We start from the raw sequence: 7,251 nt of genomic DNA, 5'->3' as shown, positions 1-7,251 counted from the left end.
CTGATATAGGGTGTTGATGTCATTAGACCACACCCCTTCTCATTACAGAGATGCACATCACCTAATATGCTTAATTGGTAGTAGGCTTTCGAGCCTATACAGCTTGGAGTAAGACAACATGCATAAAGAGGATGATGTGGTCAAAATACTCATTTGCCTAATAATTCTGCACACAGTGTAGGTGATAAATAGAGACATGGGGGGAAATTGGAATAAAGCGAAATCAATAGTTATAATATGAGAAACATAGAACATATGTGTTTTAACTCTAAATCATGCTTATAAATTTTAAAGCTGAGCCACATATATGTAAGGGAGAAAGCTTATTATGGCGTAAGAATAGATTACGGGGGAGGGCTGGGTATGTTCAAATAGTTGTGGGAATATTGTGTATGATCTGAGGTCAGGGGGCTAAAATGATATATCATGTTCAGGGGTTAATTCTTAATTAAGCAGTTTTATTCTTTATGTTATAGTAAAATTTCTATCTCGCTGGCAATACTATATTTAGATGAGTGAATATGAAATTAGGAAGCATTAGTTATACACTACAAAAGGAGCGTGGGGGTATACTCCAAGTTAGATCTTCTTTAAATGCCTTCTGAAGTATATCTAACTAACCTTTCATGGAGGGTGGGGAGAGACGTATATAGGGTATCCTAAAGGCCAGATTTCAGAGGAATATGGGTGATATATTAGTGGGTTAGATCTGTAAGAAAGAGATTGGCACAGGTTGCTACTTTATTTTTAAGGTTAGTTTGTCTTTTGTTGATCAAAACGAAAGGGTTTTGTGAGACCTATGCCATTGTGCCTGGTTTTGTCTATTACTGTGCTGCTAAAGTAGTTATACATAACGTGGCTCAGACAACCAAACAAAAATTCCTTGTTAAATATTTACACAGAACGGCACTTACATATTACATAAGTGTACAAGTATAATAATCCCCCAACACATTACCCTCGCAATTTGATAACGCTAAAACAGTGAACAGCAAACAGTCAACAGGACTTTTAAGCTAAACTTATACGTAGTGCTACTACCTTATATAATTTAACAAACTGACGTTTCTATGCAGCATGGCTCTCAGCCAGTATCAAAACACCAATAAGCCCATACCAACATCGCCACATAAGTGAGAAAAAATATATTCCCCGATTGTATTCAGTGTATCTATTAGAGCCAAAGGTCCCTTTAAACTGAGCAGTGTCTCTGGTGCCCTGCTGCAAAGTGTTTCGGAAGAGCGAGCTGACCAATAGCCGTGACCTGTTAAGGATGATAGTAAGTCTCTTACTTTTGGTTTAGTGCCGTACAGCGGTCCGGTCTTGGATGCTGACTCTGACCTTTCTGCTCTGGGAAACCCTGGCCCGGTGTCTACTTGATGATGAGACCGTGTTGCAGTGTTCTTCTTTGCCGCTGTCTGTGGGGCAGGACCAATGATCTGACTTAGTAGTTCTGTAACCACCAGGGGCAATTCCGCTCCGCTTAACTCCTTTTCTTGCTGTGCTCCAAAATTATTGCTTAGAGCGTAGATCTGCTGTTGCATGAGCTGTACTTTACCCCTGTGTGTTCCAGTGAGTAAGCCCGCCTTCCGTGCATGCTCCGGTCTGTGCAGCTCTTGTGTTGTAGGGGAAGGATTGGCCACAATGAAGCCTGTGCGGGTTTTCCCCAGTGTATGTTCGTTAATGGGTGTCTCACTCTCCTGCTCTCCCTCTAAGCGCTGCAGAAGACAGTCGTATGGAGCTCTTTCTATCAATTTCTGCATGCGTGTAATGAAGTTTGCCATTAGTACCTCATAGTTATACTGGATGCGCTCCTCCGCCATGTTTAACCTCCTCCGCTTGATGTGAGTATTTTATAAGCAAATTAAAGCGTTTTCCCCGCTGCTGTTGGTACGCAGGGTCAGCCCCCTGATCCGTTAAGGCTGTGTGCTAATGAAGAATCGGTAAGTCGGGTTAACCGACAGCACCAATAACCCGTTTCTTCCCGGGGGGGGGGGGGTTGGTTACCTAATAATGGGCCGCCGCCCTAGGCCATATACTTCCAAACTGAGTCCCCAGAGTCATGAAAACGGCAAGAAGGGTGATTATGAGACCGCAACTGCCAGAATCACGGTATCTTTGTGTTATTTATTTGTAATCCTGCCGTTTAGACACTTTAATCAGCGGTTTAGTGTCGATTCTGCTAGAGCCTTCAGGAATTGCGTCTGTTCCAGGACACTGCATGGACACGCCCCCCCCCCCCGCACATAAACTTTTTTACATTGTTGCAGTATTGTTATATATATTATATGTATTAAACATTTTTAAAACAATTTTATAGTATTTAGCAATCATCCAGTCCTGTGCCTTTTAAGCTTCTAACGCTTACTCTCTCCTTTCATTGTATTCCATCCTCTGTTAGCCCGCTAGGAGACTAACCTGTGAGTAAGCTTAAGGCCAAATATCTATTAGCGCTTAGTCCACTCCTACTTACACACACATATATATATATATATATATATATATATATATATACTCAAATTGTTTACCAATAATGTGGTAGAAGCGATTAAAATAGATAATAGCAAACTTGTGTTCCATGTAAATATATATGCATATGTTTATATACATATAGTATATATTTATGTGTTAATATGTGTATATACACATATTAACACATAAATATATATGTATATAATTATATACATATTTATTTATATTTGCTGGTCATCGCTGCGCTAATAACCCCTTGTCTCATGGCATGAGAATGAGGCTCCCATTGGAGTCTATAGAAGGGCGCTCTCGTGAGCTTGCGTTCACATTGCGCTCAACTTTTAATACCAACGCACATTTGCCTTAGCAAAAGCGATATTTAGTGCTTCACTTGTAATCTGGCCCAAAATATTTGCCTAGATTACAAGTGGAACACTAGTGATAGCACAGGGTGCACTATCCATATTGTGAATATGAACTAAGAATAGTGCACAATCTGATATTACAAGTTAATGGTTAAAGATATTAAAAAGTCATTCCATCCAAAATTGTAATCAATATGGATGCATTTTAGTTTTGAATAGAAGCATTTTTTGTAATTTACATGTATTAGCAAAAATGCTTCTAATAAAAGCTATAGCTGTTTCAAAAAGTGTATTTAAGTATGCAGCATGAATCAGCATTTTAAAAATAGCACATACTCAGAGAGCCTAAGGTGCTTGGAACATCTGACTCAATTTGTTAATTGACTACATAATACAAGCCCCACTGGTGCTTTGAGCAGCTGCAATATTTAAAATGCTGGTGTACTGAGAATATCTAGCTATGCTTCACATGCACATGCTGAGAAAGATGTTAACACTAAAACAGTGATAACTTTTACAAGAAGCATTTTTGCCAATATATGTATATTGCAAATGTGTTTCTATTCCCAGATGTAATTAATCTGTGAGCATTTCAATTTTTACCGGAATGTCCCTTTAATATTGGCTTAAAGGGACAGTAAACCTTAAAAATAATGTTATATAATTCTGCACATAGTGCAGAATTATATAACATTATTTAGGTGCTATAGCCATAAAACCCTTTTTTACCTTTTAAAATGTAAAAATGACAGCGCTTTTACAGACCCGCTCTCTGCTGAGCGGGTCTGTAATATTTAGTCAGCACATCGGGCCAGCTGTATAGTCACAGCCCGGCCCGACCGCGCCATAGCACTAAGTGCAGCTCGCTCCTGTGACAGGAGCGAGCTGCACTTAGTCTTATGGCGGGATCGGGCCGGGCTGTGACTATACAGCTGGCCCGATGCGCTGACTAAATATTACAGACCTGCTCAGCAGAGAGCAGAGAGCGGGTCTGTAAAAGCGCTGTCATTTTTACATTTTAAAAGGTAAAAAAGGGTTTTATGGCTATAGCACCTAAATAATGTTATATAATTCTGCACTATGTGCAGAATTATATAACATTATTTTTAAGGTTTACTGTCCCTTTAAATTTTAGCCATTAACCAGAGAATGTCAGTGCAGCTGGTATTTTCTTTTTTATGACACGATTAATCCACGGATCATCTTAATTACTAATGGGATATTCACCTCCTGGTCAGCAGGAGGCGACAAAGAGCACCACCCGAGTCATTCTCTTTGCCTACGTTAGTGATAGGAAGTGGTAAAGTGAGGTGTTAGAAAAGATTCTTCAATCAAGAGATTGTGCTGCTTTGTCCTAGGGTGTAGCCATCCATAGGAGGGAGAGGACCTCTTAAACTTGGAGCTGACTTACTGTCAGGAAGAGGAGGAGGTAAGTGCTGACTGGCTTTCTGGGGAGCAGTACTCAGAGAAGGTGGCACTTTTTTCGTATGGGACTATAAAGGGACTCATGGGAATGGGCCCTTTATTTGACAGTTTAGTGCAGGCACTGGGGCTGGACAATGAGGCTTATGGTGGTTCTCTTCTCACGTAATAGAATATTATGATCGGGTGATGGCTGACTTGGCACGCCCACGATGGGCGGTTCTAGGGAAAGCACTGCGCGCCCTTTTCTAGTTTGCTCTTCCTGTCAGTACCAAAGAGGAAGCCTGTTATCTAATTATTGTGCTCTGAATAAAGAAATAGCGCTCGTTAGTTCAGCTACGCATCTAAAATGGATGCGTGTCATATTATCTGCAGAATTCCGTTCCTGTGAAGGGCCTGTTGTTGCAGTGACGAAGTCGCTTTATTGTGGCAGGTAGGCACCTCAGCAAAGTACTGCTGTGGTGTAGAGGTGCTCTGCAGGGAAAGTTTAGTTTTTATGCAACACATATAATAATAAAGAAAAAAAGTTTAATTATTTAAAGAGACAGTAAAGTTTTTTGTCTAACTCTAAAATTGCTTATAAAATTGCCTAATTTTGTGACCAGTTGTGAGTTAAGATGGACCAAGAGTCTTTGCAAGCTGTCACTTGCTCTTTATGTTTTGAGGCCAATGTGGAACCACCAATCCCTTTCTGTTCCTCGTGTATTGAGAGGACTTTAGGTTATAGGGATAGACTTTTTGCTGAACCATAATTTTCTAAAGAGGATGCTGTTCAGGAGTCTAATGCCAATGCTCATTTTATGCACACAAAAATAAAAGGTTACTTCTTAAAATTTAAAGAGACATTAACGTTTTGATGTGTTCATTTTTATTAAAAAATTCCAGCTGTTTATATGTTTAATTCATCCTTGTGACTCAGGATGGACCAAGAGGCCCTGCTAGGGGTCTTATGTTTTAGGCTTGGATGCCGATGTGGTACTACCAATCCGCTTCTATTTCTCATTTATTGAGAGATCTTTAATTGATAAAGATAGACTTGTTCTGAACCTAGTCGTCCTAAGGCGCATGCTGCTTAGGAGCCTATTGACAATGGTCAAGATATGCCACAAATTTCTCCTAAGGTGTTCCAAAGTAAATTTATAGCCCACATGCAGTGCCCTGCGTTTCCTCTCACACTCCACTTGGAGTTACCTTGCATTTAATACATTGTCTGTTTTTCCCACGCTGTAGGGAAAAAGGTGCAAGAGGACATATTCACTCAGATTAGTGTGATTGATTCAGTTGTAGCTATTCCGACTGTTTCTTCCCTGTAACTGAGGAGGAATACGGTAGTATCGGATAAGGAATTCTCAGTCTCAGATGAGGTAATACCTTTATCTGATCCTGAGTTTGTTTTCCTTCTGTTTTAGCTTGAATACCTCAGTTTGCTACTTGAGGAGGTTTTAGCTACTCTGGGTGACTCCGACACCATTAGGTTATACTAATATTGTGATGTGCCCTTCATGGCAGAAGTATTTCCTGTACCAGATAGGGCTATAGAGATACCCCTTTTTCTCCTACCCTTACGGATCCTCTCCGACCTGGGAGTGACAGTTCCTGGTCCAATGCAGAAATGAGGTCAGGGATGCTATTCCTATCTGTTCGTGGTTCCCAAAAAGGAGGGGATCTTCAGACCTATTTTAGAATCCACACAAGGTTCTCAGAGTGCCGTATTTCAAGAGGGAAACTATCTTTCCATTCTTTCTTTGGTCCAATAGGGTCAATTAAGACCACGGGGGAATTGAAGGATGCATACTAAATGTATGTTCCCATCAACAAGGACTATCTTAAATTTCTAAGGTTTGTCTTTTCAAGACAAACATTACAACTCGTGACCTTTTCCGGCCTGGTCACAGTTCTCGGAATTTTTTCGAGGGTTCTGGTTTCACTGTTTGTGGTACTCCGATTGCTGAACATTACAGTGACAACATTCTGGTTCAGACGCCTTCCTTTCAACGAGCAGGATTACGCACAATTTTTCCTGCGGTCTCCTGAATGGAAGGTTAATTTGGAAAAGAGTTCCCTAGTTCCAACTACAAGAGTAGTTTTTCTTGGAGAACTATATAAGTCTCCTCATCAATGAAGCTGACAGTAGTCAGGAATTCAAAAAATGTTCGATTCTTGCCTAACACTCCAGTCACATCAGTGGCTCAGTGCAAGGAGGAAATTGGGGATGGTAGCGGCAATAGACTTCCTTCCAGTTGGCCGTTCCACCTGGGTAAATGTGCCAAGAGATAGCCAGCCTTTGGGCTGGGTAACTGTTTGGGGCCCTCTTGGGCGGAGTTTGTTCTTCCCATAATCATTTTAAAATCGAAAGTAATCTTCAATCCTCTCCTAACCTGGCCTCAGTTAGCTTTGGCGGGGTTTATCAGATTTAAGTTAGATCTTACTTCATCCATGGGGGACTTGGGAGTTTTCTTGGCTATGACAGAAGTAGTCAAGATAGTTCAGTGGGCTGAGACCCACACTTTCTGTCTGTCGACAACCCACTTCCCAAAAAAGACTTCTGAGAGGCAGGCTTCATAAGTAGGCAGACTTTTTACCCAGGAGAGTGGGAATTATGGCTGGGAGTGCTTTCCAGTCTGATTCTCAATGGGGTCAGTTGCAATTGAATTTCATGACTTTTCATCAAAATGTCATGCATTTGAGGTACGGATTGAGGTCAAAGGTCCCTCAGGCTGTTCTAATAGACGCCTTGGCGTTAACTTGGAATTTCAATATGGCATATTTAATTCCTCCATTTGATTTTTCTCCTGGAGCCTTGACTCGAACTAAGCAGGAGAGGGCGTTGGTGGTCTTCATTTCACCGGCGTGTTCCGCAGGATTGGTATGCAGTCCTGGGGGACATGTCACATCTTCCACCTGGGAGTCTCCGTGGAGAAAGGACCTTCTACGTCAAGGACCCTTCTTTTATCCGAAAATATTTTCCCTGAAGTTATCTACTGGAAAATGG

This window comes from Bombina bombina, chromosome 4 (assembly GCF_027579735.1).
Source record: "Bombina bombina isolate aBomBom1 chromosome 4, aBomBom1.pri, whole genome shotgun sequence".
Lineage (NCBI taxonomy): Eukaryota > Metazoa > Chordata > Amphibia > Anura > Bombinatoridae > Bombina > Bombina bombina.
This window is presented reverse-complemented; position numbering follows the sequence as displayed.